Source organism: Rhinolophus hipposideros (assembly GCF_964194185.1).
Source record: "Rhinolophus hipposideros genome assembly, chromosome: X".
In the NCBI taxonomy this organism is placed as follows: Eukaryota; Metazoa; Chordata; class Mammalia; order Chiroptera; family Rhinolophidae; genus Rhinolophus; species Rhinolophus hipposideros.
Window position 1 is genome coordinate 80,284,688 of NC_138046.1, and position 14,438 is coordinate 80,299,125.

The window sequence follows — 14,438 nt, forward strand, 5'->3', positions numbered from 1 at the left end:
AATTATATTATAATAACTATGTATGGTGCCAGGTGAGAAGTTATATAAATATCTAACCACTATGCTGTACACCTGAAACTAATATAATATTGAATTTTAACTATAATTAAACAATAAAAAATAAAAACTTAAAAGGAAAAGTATAATTCATGGACCAGAGCTGCATCACCTGGGAACTTGTTAAAAATTTATGAATCTCCAATATACTCCCAGATCCATTAAATTACAATTTCTTGGTGGAGCCCAGAAATCTGTGTTGTAGCAAGCCCTTCAGGTGATTTTAATGCACACTGAAGTTTGAGAACCACTGACCTTGACCAATTCCCTCGTGTTGCTTGGCAGGAAAACCATGTACCAGAAAGAGGAAGGGACTTGCCTAAGGTTATGTAGTAAATCAGAATCAAGGTCTCCTGACTCCTAAATCAGAACTCACTTCCCTTTACCTCCAAAACCCATCAAAGCTCTGAAATTCTATGAGTCTAAGAAAAATCACTGAGAAAACTTTCAGCAAAGATAATAGCTTCGTTTCACAGCTCAAAGTACTTCCTTCTCTTAAATACTTTCTTGCACTTTAGTGCTACTCTGACTAGGAAATTCTTATATGTCTCAAGGTATCCTTAGAGGGAAAAATAGAACAAAACAAACAAAACTCTGCAATAGGGTGAAATTCATTGATTCTGCGCTAGTTTATTGCTTTGACTTCCCTTTCATTGATGCCTGTAAAAAACTTAAGTATATTTTTTCCATCATTCTTTTGTTTTGGACCTCTTAACTGAGGGTATCAGCCCTAAAATCAGGTGATTCAAATATATTTGTAAATTACAGATGACTTGGACAGACCTAAAGCTAATTTGAGGGGTCAATGAAAGCATCAACTTCATGAAAAGGCCAAACTTGATATTTGTTTATTCACAATCCATGAAAAGTATCACAAAACAAAAACTAGAATAAGAAACATACACTAATTGCATAAAACTTTCTCTTCTGGACACAATTTAGTTTTGAGCCATTGTGACCATGGAGGGGAAAATAGTCTTAAGCTAAGAGTTGTAAGACTGGGTATCAGTCTCAGCTCAAGGCCTCAATTTTACTTTCTGACAAATAGAGTTAGATCTACCCTACATGGCTCCTAGGATACTTGTGAGGTCCATTGTAGAAGCAGATATGAAAGTGTTTTAAACATAGCTGAAAAATATACAAGTATAAGAGTTAGTTCTCTCTCAATGTCTTTCTCTCAGATGTTTCCATTGGTTCCAAAATACCCCATAATAGTTTCCACCGTTCAAAGATCTTGAGGAAAATGCACCAGAGAAGTAGGAAGACAATTCTGGCATTTCACAGGCAGATAAGATCATGGATTCTGGGACCATTTTGCTTGGGTTTGAGCCCTAGCTCTGAGACCTTTGATACATTACTTAACCTCCCTGTGTCTTAGTTTCTTCATCTATAAAATAGAGATAATAATAGTGATTAAGGTATAATGAACAGTACATTAGTAAATACATCTAAGATAATTTTAGTAATTCCTGGAAATTAGTAAATACTTGATAAATGTTAGCCCTTAGTATTGTTGTTATAGTTACTGACAGAGTCTCCTGAACTAATATAAAATCTGTTATGAGAAATTTTGTGGGGTGGTCCAGGCAGGGTTTACTTACTAATCCAGGCCTAAACATTGATAGTTTCACCAAATAGTTGCTGCTGAGCAAGGACATGGGGCATCTAGATAAGGAGGTGAAAATTTTTTTTTCTATCTATTTAAATATAATTGACATATAATGATGTGTAATTTTAAGGTGTACATGTGATTATTTGATACACATATATATTGTGAACTGCTTACCACAATAAGGTTAACACATCCTTCATCTCACATTATTACCATTTTGTTGTTGTTATGGTGAGAACATAAAGCTCTACTTTCACTGCAAATTTCAAGTATACGTGTTTAAGTCCTTAATTCACTTTGAGATAATTTTTGTGAGTAGTATAAGATAGAGGCACAATTTTATTCTTTTGCATGTATATACCCAGTTTTTCCAAAACCATCTATTGAAGATATTATCCTGTCCCCATTGAATATTCTTGGCTCCCTTGTCAAATATTAGTTGACCATATATGTGTGGATATATTTCTGGTCTCTTAATTCTGTTCCAATGGTCTACATATCTGTTTTTTTTATGCCAGTACCATTACTATAGCTTTGTAATACAGTTGAAATCAAAAGTATTATGCCTCTGGTTTTGATCTTCTTTCTAAAGTTTACTTCGACTATTTGGGGTCTTTTGTGACACCATGGAAATCTTTTTCCATGAAAATCTTAGGATTTCTTTTTCTACTTAAAAAAAATGCCACTGGATTTTGATGGCGATTGCATTGGATTTATAGATGCCTTTGGTTTGGATAGACATTTTAACAATATTAATTCTTCAAGTCCATGAACACAGAATATCTTTCCATTTACTTCTGTCTTCTTTTGTTTCCTTCATTGATGTCTTACGGTTTTCCATATACATATTTTTTGAATTTTTAAAAGAATTAAATTTATTGGGGTGACAATAGTTAGTAAAATTCCATAGGTATCAAGGGTCTAGTTCTATAATACATCACATATATATCACATTGTGTGCTCACCACCCACAGTCAGTTCTCCTTACATCACCATATATTTGACTCCATTTACCCTTATCTACCATCCCCCACACCCCTTACCCTCTGGTAATCACTAAACTGTTGTCTGTGTCTATGAGTTTTTGTTTCTTTGTTTGTCTTGTTCCTTTGTCACTTTCAGTTTTATATCCCAGATATGAGTGAAGTCATATGGTTCTTAACTTTTTTCTGTCTGACTTATTTTGCTTAGCATAATAATCTCAACATCCATAAAATTTACACACCCTTGGCTAGACTCACTAAAATAAAAAGAGAAAAGACACAAATAAACAAAATTAGAAATTAAAGAGAAGTTACCATGAATGCCACAGAAAAGATGGTTTTCCACACATATCTTTAACTTGCTTAGTCAAATTTAGTCTAATTTTAAAGCTTTTTATACTTTGTGAATGGCATTGTTTTCTTTCTTTTTCAGATAGTTTATTGTTGGTGAATAGAAAGGCACATATTCATTATGTATCCCAAAACTTTAATGAATTTATTAGCTGTAACAGTTTTTCAGTAGACAATTTAGGATTTTCTATTTAAATTATCATATCATCAGCAAACAGAAACAATTTTATTTGTCTCTTTCTAAATGAATGCCTTCTATTACTTATGTTGCCTAATTGATGGGCTAGGGCTTATAGTACTATGTTGGAAAGTAGTGGTGGGAATGGGCACCTTTGTCTTACTCTTTATCTATAGAAAAACGCTTTCAAACTTTCTCCATTGAGTACACTGTTAGCTTTGGGTTTGTTATATATGGCCTTTCTATGTTGAAGTATGTTCTTTCTACACCTAATTTATTGAGAGTTTTTGTCATAAATAGATGTTGAATTTTGTCAAATGAGGTTTTTGCATCAATTGCCATGATCATATAATTTTTGTATTTAATTCTGTTAATTTTATTTATTAACTTATTTGCATATGTTGAACCATTGCTGTATCCCATGAATAAATCCCATTTGATCAAGGTGTGTGATACATTTACAGCTGTTGAATTTGGGTTGCTAGTATTTTTTGAGAGGTTTTGCATCTATATTCATCAGGGATATTGGCTTGCAGTTTTTTTGTTTGTTTCTTCTTGCAGTGTCCTAATCTGGCTTTGGTATCAGGGTAATGCTGGAATTATAAAATATGTTTGGAAATGCTCCTTCCTCTTCATTTTTTAAGAAAAGTTTGAGAAGAATTGGCATTAATTCTTCTTTAATGTTTGTTAGAATTCACCAGGGAAACCAACTGGTACGGACACTTTCTTTGTTAGGAGATTTTGATTACGGATTCAATCTCCTTAATCTTTATTAGTCAGTTCACATTTTCAATTTCTTCATAATCCAGACTTGGTAAGTTGCATATTTCTAGGAATTTATCCACTTTTCCAGGTTGTCCAATTTCTTGGTGTATAATTATTCATAACAGTCTTTTAGGATCCTTTGTATTTCTGTGGTATCAGTTGTTATATCTCATCATTTATTTATAATTTTACTTATTTAAGCCTCATTTGTTTTGGTATACCTAGCCAAAGTTTGTCAGTTTTAACTTCCAAAAACTTCATTTGGTTCACCTTTTCTATAGTTTATCTATTCTATATTTCATTTATCTGCTCTGACCTTATTTATATCTTCCCCCTGCAAACTTTAACTTACTTTGTATGTGTTTTTCTAGTTCCTTAGGGTAGAAATTCGGGTTGTTCATTTGACATTTTTCTTTTTCTTAATGTTGGCATTTACTGCTGTAAATTTTCTTCTTAGCACTGCTTTTGCTGCATCCCATAAGTTTTGTTGTGTGTTTCCATTTGTTTTTGTTTTTAATTTATTGGGGTGACAATTGTTAATGAAATTACACAATTTCAGGTGTACAATTCTGTATTACATTATCTATAAATCCCATTGTGTGTTCACCACCCAGAGTCAGTTCTCCTTCCATCACCATATATTTGATCCCCCTTAACCTCATCTCCCACCCGCCACCCACCTTACCCTCTAGTAACCACTAAACTATTGTCTGTGATTATGAGTTTTTGTTTCTCATTTGTTTCTCTTGTTCTTTTGTTGTTTTTGGTTTATATACCACATATCAGTAAAATCATGGGGTTCTCTGCTATTTCTGTCTGACTTATTTCGCTTAGCATTATACTCTTGAGATCCATCCATGTTGTCACAAATGTTTCTATATCATCTTTCCTTAACGCCGAATAGTATTCCATTGTGTATATATATCACAACTTCTTTACCCATTCATCTATCGAAGGACATTTTGGTTGTTTCCATGTCTTGGCCACCATAAACAAAGCTGCAATGAACACTGGAACACATGTGTCTTTATGTATAAATGATTCCAAATTATTTGGGTAGATACCCAGGAGAAGGATTGCTGGGTCATATGGTAATTCTATTTGTAATTTTTTGAGGAACCTCCACATTGCCTTCCATAGCAGCTGCACCAGTCTGCATTCCCACCAACAGTGTATGAGGGTTCCTTTTTCTCCACAGCCTCTCCAACACTTGTTACTATTTGTCTTGTGGATGATAGTCATTCTGACTGGGGTGGGGTGATATCTCATTGTGGTTTTTATTTGCATTTCCCTGATGATTAGTGATGTTGAGCATTTTTTCATATGTCTATTTGCCATTTGTAAGTCCTCTTTGGAGAAATGTCTCTTCATGTCCTCTGCCCATTTTTCAATTGGGTTGTTTGTATTTTTGTTGTTGAGTTTCATGAGTTCCTTGTATATTTTGTATATTAGACCCTTATCAGAGGAACTGTTTGCAAAAAAATCTTTTCCCATTCAGTCGGTTGCCTCTTTATTTTGTCGATGGTTTCTTTTGCTGTGCAGAAACTTTTAAGTTTCATATAGTCCCATTTGTTTATTTTAGCTTTTACTTCCATTGCCTTTGGAGTCAAATTCATAGAATGCTCTTTGAACCCAAGGTCCATAAGTGTAGTACCTATGTTTTCTTCTATGCAGTTTGTTGTGTCAGGTCTTATGCTTAAGTCTTTGATCCATTTTGAATTAAATTTGGTACATGGTGACAGATAGCAATCCAGTTTCATTCTTTTGCATGTGGCTATCCAATTCTCCCAGCACCAGTTATGGAAGAGACTGTCTTTCCTCCATTGTATGTTTTTAGCTTCTTTGTCAAAAATTATCTGTTCTTATTTATGTGGTTTTATTTCTGGGTTCTCAATTCTATTCCATTGGTCTATGTGTCTGTTTTTCTGCCAATACCATGTTGTTTTGATTATTGTAGCCCTGTAGTACAAGCTAAAGTCAGGCAGTGTGATGCCTCCAGCATTGTTCTTTTTTCTTAAGATTGGTTTGGCTATTCGGGGTCTTTTGTGGTTCCAAACAAATCTGATGATTTTTGTTCTATTTCTTTAAAAAATGCCATTGGGATTTTGATGGGGATTGCATTAAATCTGTATATGGCTTTGGGTAATATGTCCATTTTAACTCTGTTGATTCTTCCAATCCATGAGCATGGAATGTCTTTCCATTTCTTTGTGTCTTCTTCAATTTCTTTCAAAAATGTCTTATACTTTTCAGCATATAAATCCTTCACATCCTTGTTTAAGTTTATTCCTAGGTATTTTTTTCTTTTTGCTGCAATTGCAAAGGGAATTGCTTTTTTTGTATTTCTTTTTCTAGATTTCACTGTTAGTATATAAGAATGCAATGGAATTTTGTATGTTGATTTTGTAGTGAGCAACTTTACTGTATTCGTTGATTGTTTCTAACAGCTTTTTGGTGGAGTATTTAGGGTTTTCTATATATAGCACCATGTCATCTGCAAAGAGTGATATTTTAACTTCTTCATTCCCAATTTGCATGCCTATTTTATTTCTTTCTCTTGCCTATTGATATGGCTCTGGCAAGGACTTCCAACACGATGTTGAAAAGCAGAGGTGATAGGGGACACCCCTGTCGTGTTCCTGAACGTAGAGCAAAGGGCTTCAGTTTTTCACCATTAATTATGAGATTAGCTGAGGGCTTGTCATTTATGGCCTTTATTATGTTAAGGCATTTTCCTTCTATACCAATTTTATTAAGTGTTTTAACCAGAAATGGAGGTTGTATCTTGTCAAATACTTTTTCTGCATCAATTGGTAGAATCATATGATTTTTGTCCTTTATTTTGTTTATGTGATGTATCACATTGAGGGATTTGTGGATGTTGAACCATCCTTGTGCCCCAGGGATGAACCCCACTTGGTCATGATGAATAATCTTTTTAATGCATTGTTGTATTCGATTTGCTAAAATTTTGTTTAGGATTTTTGCATCAGTATTCATCAGAGATATAGGTCTGTAGTTTTCTTTTTTTTGTTGTCCTTACCAGGTTTTGATATCAGGGTAATATTGGCCTCATAAAATGAGTTAGGGAGTACTGAGTCTTCTTCAATATTTTTGGAGGAGTTTGAGCAGGATTGGTATTAGATCCTGTTTGAAGGTTTGGTAGAATTCACAAGTGAAGACATCTGGTCCCGGACTTTTGCTTTTGGGAAGGTTTTGGATGACTGATTCAGTTTCTTTATTGGTGATTGGTCTGTTTAGATTTTTCAGTTCTTCATGGTTCAGCCTTGGAAGGCTATGTTTCTAAGAAATTGTCCATTTATTCCAGGTTATTGAATTTGGTGGCATATAGTCCTTCATAGTATTCTTGCATGATCCTTTGTATTTCTGTGGTGTCTGTGATAACTTCCCCTTTTTCATTTCTGATTTTGTTAATTAGTGTCTTCTCTCTTTTTATCTTAGTGAGTATAGACAAGGGTTTGTCGATTTTGTTAATTTTTTCAAAGAACCAACTCTTTATCACATTAATTTTTTCTATTGTCTTTTTGTTCTCTATTTCATTTAGTTCTGCTCTGATTTTTGTTATTTCCTGTCTTCTGCTGACCTTGGGTTTCACTTGTTCTTCTTTTTCTAGTTCTGTAAGGTGTAACATAAGGTTATTTATTTGGGATTTCTCTTGTTTCTTGAGATAGGCCTGTAATGATATAAATTTCCCTCTTAAAACTCCTTTCGCTGCATCCCAAAAATTTTGGTAGGATGCATTTTCATTGTCATTTGTTTCTATGTATCTTTTGATCCCTCCTCTAATTTCTTCTTTGACCCAGTCGTTCTTTAAATGAATGTTGTTTAATCTCCAAGTATTTGTGTTTTTTCTGCTTTCTTTTTGCAGTTGATATCCAATTTCAAAGCCTTGTGATCAGAGAATGTGGTTGGTATGATTTCAGTCTTCTTAAATTTACTGAGGCTGATTTTATGTCACAATATATGGTCTATCCTTGAGAATGTTCCATGAACACTAGAGTAGAATGTATAGTCTGATGTTTTAGGATGAAGTGCTCTATATATGTCAATTATGTCCATTTCATGTGTCATTTAGGGCTGCTATTTCATTATTCATTTTCTGTTTAGATGATCTATCTGTAGCTGTCAATGATGTATTTAAGTCCCTTAGTATAATTGTGTTTTGGTCAATTTCTCCCTTTAGTTCTGTTAGTAGTTGCTTGGTATATTTCGGTTCTCCCTGTTTGGGGGCATAAATATTGATGACTATTATTTCTTCTTGTTGGATAGTCCCCTTTACCATTATGAAATGTCCATCTTTGTTTCTTGTTATCTTTTTCACCCTGAACTGTATTTCATCTGATGTCATTATGGCTCCCCCTGATTTTCTCTCGGTACCATTTGGTTGGAGTGTCAATTTACACTCTTTCACTTTGATTTTGTGCTTGTCCTTGTATCTTGGATGTGTCTCTTTGGACAGTATATGGTGGTGTTTAGTGTTTTAAACCAATCTTGTACTCTGTGACTGTTTGTTGGTGAGTTGTGGGCATTTACATTTATGGGATTATTGATATGTGAGGATTTCCTGTCATTCTATCTTTTGTCTTCTGGTAAGGCTGTGTCTCCATTGTTTGTTTTACCTTTTTCTTGCTGTGCATTATTTCTGTGTGGTGGTATTCTATCATGTTTCCCTCTGTTTTTTCTTTTATTACAGTATATATTTCAGTTCCGGGTTTTTGGTTTTTTTTTGAGCGGTTACCCTTAAGTTTATGTACAAGAAAGTTTAATATTAGAGTATTCCATTTTCTTCAGAATGCTTACTTTTTCCATTCCCATATTCCGTTTCAGGCCTTTACTCTCCCCCTTTTTATGTTTCGGTTACCACCAATTGTCCCTGTTGATGTTGTTCAAATATCCTCTTTTAGTATTTCTTGTAGTTCAGGTCGTGTATTAGAAAATTCCCTCAGCTTTTGTATGTCTGGAAAGGTCTTTATTCCTCCTTCATATCCAAAGGATATCTTTGCTGGGAATGTTATTGTTGGCTCATAATTTCTCTTTCAATAGTTTGAACATTTGGTTCCACTCCCTCCTGGCTTGTACAGTTTTTCTGAGAAATCTGATGATAATCTAATGGGTTTTCCTTTGTAGGTCACCATCTTCTTTTTCCTTACTGCCTTGAGGATTCTTTCTTTGTCATTGATTTTTGACAGCTTCAATGCAATGTGCCTTGGAGAAGATCTGTTAGGGTTGAGGTAATTAGGTGTTCTATTTGCTTCTTGGATTCAAGGATCCAGTTCTGTCCACAAGTTTGGAAAGTTCTCGTCGACTATTTTTTTTAATATACTCTCTGTTCCCTTGTCTCTTTCTTCTCCTTCTGGCATGCCAATTATTCTTATATTGCTCTTTCTGATAGAGTCAGAAAGTTCTTGTAGAGTTCTTTCATTTCTTTTAAGTTTCAAGTGTCTTTCTTCCTCCTTCCATGTCATTTCCAGGTTTCTATCTTTGATGTCACTGATTCTTTCCTCCATCTAGTCAACTCTACTTCCTAAGCTGGCTATTTCATTCTTAATTTCTTCTATTGAGTTCTTAATCTCCAGAAATTCTATTTGGTTCTTTCTCAAAAATTCAATCTCTTTGGTGAAATGCTCATGTTGTTCTTTGATTGCATTTATGAGTTCATTAAACTGCTTGTCTGTGTTTTCTTGCATCTCATTGAGGTTTTTCAGAAGTGCAATCTTGAATTCTCTGTCATTTAAGTCACATATTTCCATATCTTTAACTTCATTTTCTTGAGACTTTTCGTTTTCTTTCTGAGCTGTCTTGTTGCCTGTGTTATCAATGGCAATACGGATTATTATTTCTCTTTCTACACATCTACAGGAGTGGGTTCTGCAACAGGTTGATAGGAAGAAGTCTTTTATTTTCCAGTACGTGTTGGTCGAATGTTTTATTGTCTCTCAGACTGCAGCCCTTTTCCTCTCTCACACTGTAGTGTTGTTTTGTCTGTACTGTTCCAGCTTCTCACACAATTGGGAGATTCCCTGGAAGGTGGGCTTCTCCTTTGTTAACAGCTCGCCTGGGTCATGTGGCACCGCGTCCCTCTGGTCATGTGGAAAGCTTTTGAAATTCTAAAGCTCTTCCTGCACCAGATTCAGAGCCCGTGTGTTTCAGCAGTTCTGTTTACTCCTGCAGGGGTCTGCCCAGATAGGTGGGGTAGGGGCAGGTAGGTTGTGACAGTTGGCCTAGAGCAATGGCAGCAACCAACACCATAGCCCGTCCTGCTTCCACAGCTCCCCGGAACTTCACCGGAACTTGTTGGGATGCAAGTCTGTGTTTGCAGACCACAGTTCTCAGAACTGCAAATATTCTGTTCTTCTGCTCTGACAGTGCTAGTGTTCTGCTTCTAGCATGGGGCAGGTGGTCGGCCACGAGCTCTGGGAGGTTAGAGATGGTGCGGCCAGTCTCCTTTCCTAAGACTTCCATTCTCTGCTTGGAAGTGAGGGCTTAAACCACCGTTTTCAGCCTTCTTTCCTCAGTCTTTGCTCCGATGTCTCTGCTGTGAGCGTTGGGTTCAGCCGTGTTATATGCTTCTCCTCAGCCCTGTGGGACATATGTGGAGCACTAGTAGTCCGAGTTCTTCCCTCTCCTGCAGCTCTTGTAGTTCTGGAATGCAGCGAGCTTGGAGCACTGAGCTAGGTCTGCGTCCTGTGCCCGCAGTGCCCAGTCTCATCACTTCTCCCTTCTCTCCTCCCCCACTCACACAATTTGCCCAACTTTAGGTGATTTCAGTAGTGCGCCTTTTAATCTTGCCTGTCTGCTGCACAGGGAGTCCTTTGTGGAGTTATAGTTGTTTAGTTTGTTGTAAATTCCAGAGATGATTTCAAGAAGCTCTCCTCATGCTGCCATTTTTATGACCTCACGCCCATATTATCTTGAACATAATTTCTGGTCAGGAGGGTCTGGGAGCTACACTTAGTAGTGGATGAAGCAATTAATTAAGACCTCTGCCTGGGCATAGCAGGTGAATACTTGTTTCCCAGTATTTGCTTTGCTTGGGGGCCATCAGTTCTGCCTGCTTGCCTGTTGGCTAGAGAACTGCTGAGTTTCAAAGCTTTCAGATTTTCTGGCCAGCTCTTCTGGTCAGATGCGGATGGAAGCCACTCTCTATAGCATGTGCACCTATGACTCAGCTACTGTGCCTGGGTATAAGCAGACGAGATTCCATGTCCAATAAAACAAATCAAGTATACCTGCACCCAACAGAGCTCCTGGGTTGGACTGCACCACCATCTTGGCTCTGCAGATGAGCAAAGCTGTTGGTTGGGACTACTACTTGGGCTCTGCATGTAGAAACTCAGTTTTCTAAGACCCAAGTGCTGGTTTTTGCAAGCCCCTCCTCCCTTCTCCATCACAATCATGTTCCCAGTGGTTGAGCCCCACTGATGCCCTTACAATTCCCATTTGGTAAGACCAGAACAGTGGCTTCCACAAACTGATCCACAGTAATGTGTGTGTGTGGGGAGGGCAGGGGCCTGGATGTTCCCCAAGGTCTCTTTTCCCAGTGGAGACTTCGTAGGTTCAGGAAAGACCTCTCTGCTAGGTGATGCTATGGGACGGGGAGGGCCACTGGAGTCATTGTGTAGCTATTCCTCTTACCCTTCTAATGCAACTTTTCTTGGTATCTGTGGTGCAGGAGGATTCTTCAGCCACACTTCTGTGTTCTAGGATTCTCTCAAGGGTGTCTTGTTTATAAATAGTTGTTAGTTGCTCTTGTGAGGGAAAGCAAATTCAGGCATGACCTATGTCACTACCTTGATGATACCACTCCTCTGTCTTTGATTTTAGACAGTTTTATTATAATGTGTCTTAGAGATCATTTTGGGTTGAAATTTTGAGGTGACTTATTAGCTTCATAAATGTGGATATCCATATTTATTCTCTCCCCATCTGTAAATGCAAGTAAACTGGCCAGTGAAGGGGCCCTGACTGTTGGCATGCTCTATCATGGCTGCTGGGTCTCACCATGGATGCATGTCAATGGAGACCAGTGTTGAGAGCCAGGCCTGGGGCATACATGTGCATACCTGGAACAGACAGCTGTAGGTAAGCCCCTTGGTGCCAGCCAGGGATATGAGACACAACTGGATCTAAGCCCTCGAATAGCTGCAGGGTCCCTGGTCCCTCCTGTCACTGTATGATCTCCCCAAGGCACATGTCAATGGAGATAGATGACCAGCAGCAGGCCAGTGGCATACAGGTGCACAGCTGACGGGGCTAACTGCAAGCGTGTGCACATTAGTAGTGTATAGATACAGGTGTATAGGATGAGGTCTTATACTCATGCAGCTTCAGAGTGCTGGGCTAGCTGCCAATGGAGACCCTATATCTTGTGGGGGTACAGGGTCTGGGGAAGAGGGAGCTGGAAGGTATTCAGGCACCCAGTATCTTGCCAATGTGTACATGTATGATGTAAAAACTGGTAAAATCTGCAGGGAGTCCACAGTAGCTGTATTGGCTTTTGGTTTCTTTAGTGGTAACATCTACTGAGACTGGGTACCATGGTCACTCCTATTGCATGGTTGATATTGGCAGCCCTTGTTTTTCTTCCTTATTCCTACACATACAGCTTTGTTAGTAGTCTCTGGGTGGGTTGAAACTGAAGCCAGTCCTGGGTACAATGCCTTCCAAAACCGGGGAATTGGGTCACTCACCCCACTGTCCATTTCCCAATGAGGCAAATTTTTTTCTAGATGGGGAGTTCCATCTAGGCACTGAGAAATACTGGCTTGGGAAATGGGATGATGCAGGCAAAATAAAGCTGATTTGTTTCCCTTTATGTTATTCTCCAGTTTTTTTTCTTCCATTATGTTGCTGAAGTTTCTGAAGTGGACTCCAGATTGCTCCCAGAACTGTTTTTGTTTGTGGATAGCTGTCTAATTACTGATCTTCACAGCAGACAGAGGCTGGATTTTCCTATGTCATCATATAGGTGACTTACTCTAGGTAGCAATAAAAAAACACGCTTCCAGGATGTGCGTTTTTGATGTCAGTGACCTTGTTGCTTCCAGAGAGGAATTCTGTCCTGAAGCATCTTCACTGACCCAATGACCCATCTTGAGGACTGGGCTGGCTTGATAAAATGAATTCCCTTCTCTCCAAGACTTTCTTCATGTAGCTGTCCTGAAGAAAAATCTCCAAGTGGAGAATGCATTCCTTTCCTCCTCATTATTAAATCATAGTGTTGGAAATAATAGGCCCAGCCAGTGGTTGAACAATAACAGGGGGTGCTGAATAAACTACTGGACAAGGCCTCATAGACCGGAGCTTAATTCTCAGTGTTTCTCCAGATGGACTGCAAAATTCTGACCCTCATATCTTTTGGCTCTCCATTCTTAAGAGAAAGGTGGAATTTAAAGGACTGTGCTATCTATTCCCTAACACTCCAGCTGGGACAACTCCATGATTGTCCACTTTCTATAGAACACTGTGACTTGTATCCTTCATTAAATGCTTAAAGTGTTAGAAAGAAATGTCAACCAATCAAATGCAAAATAGGCTAGACTTGACTGAACCAGATGATGTCTAAAATATGGGAAACTTTGGCAGATGAATCCTTTTAGAAACAATTTATATGATTAGTAATGGGGCTGTATAGTACACCTAGGTCCAGCACAATATCATTGGAGTCACACAAATTTTCAATCATAAGATAGGATATGAGGAACTATTATGTAAATGCTGCTCACCCTTGGTGGGCTCACTCTAAGTCTCAGCTCCTCTAGGAATCTTCCCCTTAGGTCAAGACCACCTAGATTTTGTGTAGCTTAAGTAACAGTTACCACCTTTTGATGGAATCCTCAACCTGACTTATAATGAATGGTAAAGCAAATCTGTGAAAGATATTTCTTCCTCTAAGCAGACAGAGCTGTGTCAGGGCATAAGGATTGTTAAGCAGAACATGAGCTGGATTCAGTCCCCATTTGCCCCCTGAGTTGAGCATCTTGTGTCTTACACAAATTATACAACTGTAAATGGTTACTCTGTTTGATGACTATGCTGATTTCTCTGTTCTCTGAACTCCCACAAGACTTACCATACCAACTGGCAGTTATAAAATAGTCATGGGGATGTAAAGTACAGCACAGGGAACATAGTCAATAATATTCTAATAAGTATGTATGGTGCCAGGTGAGTACTAGCCTTATTGGGGGATAACTTTGTGAGTTACATAAATGTCTAACCACTATGCTGTAAACCTGAAACTAACATAATATTGAGTGTCAACTGTAATTGAAAAATTAAAAAAGAAAATTCATATAACTTATTTCTGCCCCCTTGACAAAACTCCCTAGACTTATTCATTACTGTACATGTCTTATCTCCCTAGTAGCTTGTCAGTTATTTTGAGCAGCCTTATTGAACACAAATATGCCTAACACTAATGTTGAAAACAAAGTTATTTAATAAGTGTTCATTGTTCACCTAGGTCGAT

At 37.6% G+C, this 14,438-nt stretch overlaps 1 protein-coding gene across 2 annotated transcripts in view; it reads right to left on the bottom strand.

Moving 5' to 3' along the window:
• The window catches only part of LOC308494672 (vascular endothelial growth factor receptor kdr-like), a 334,242-nt gene that overhangs the window by 49,823 nt on the left and 269,981 nt on the right, over positions 1-14,438 (bottom strand). The window lies entirely within an intron of this gene.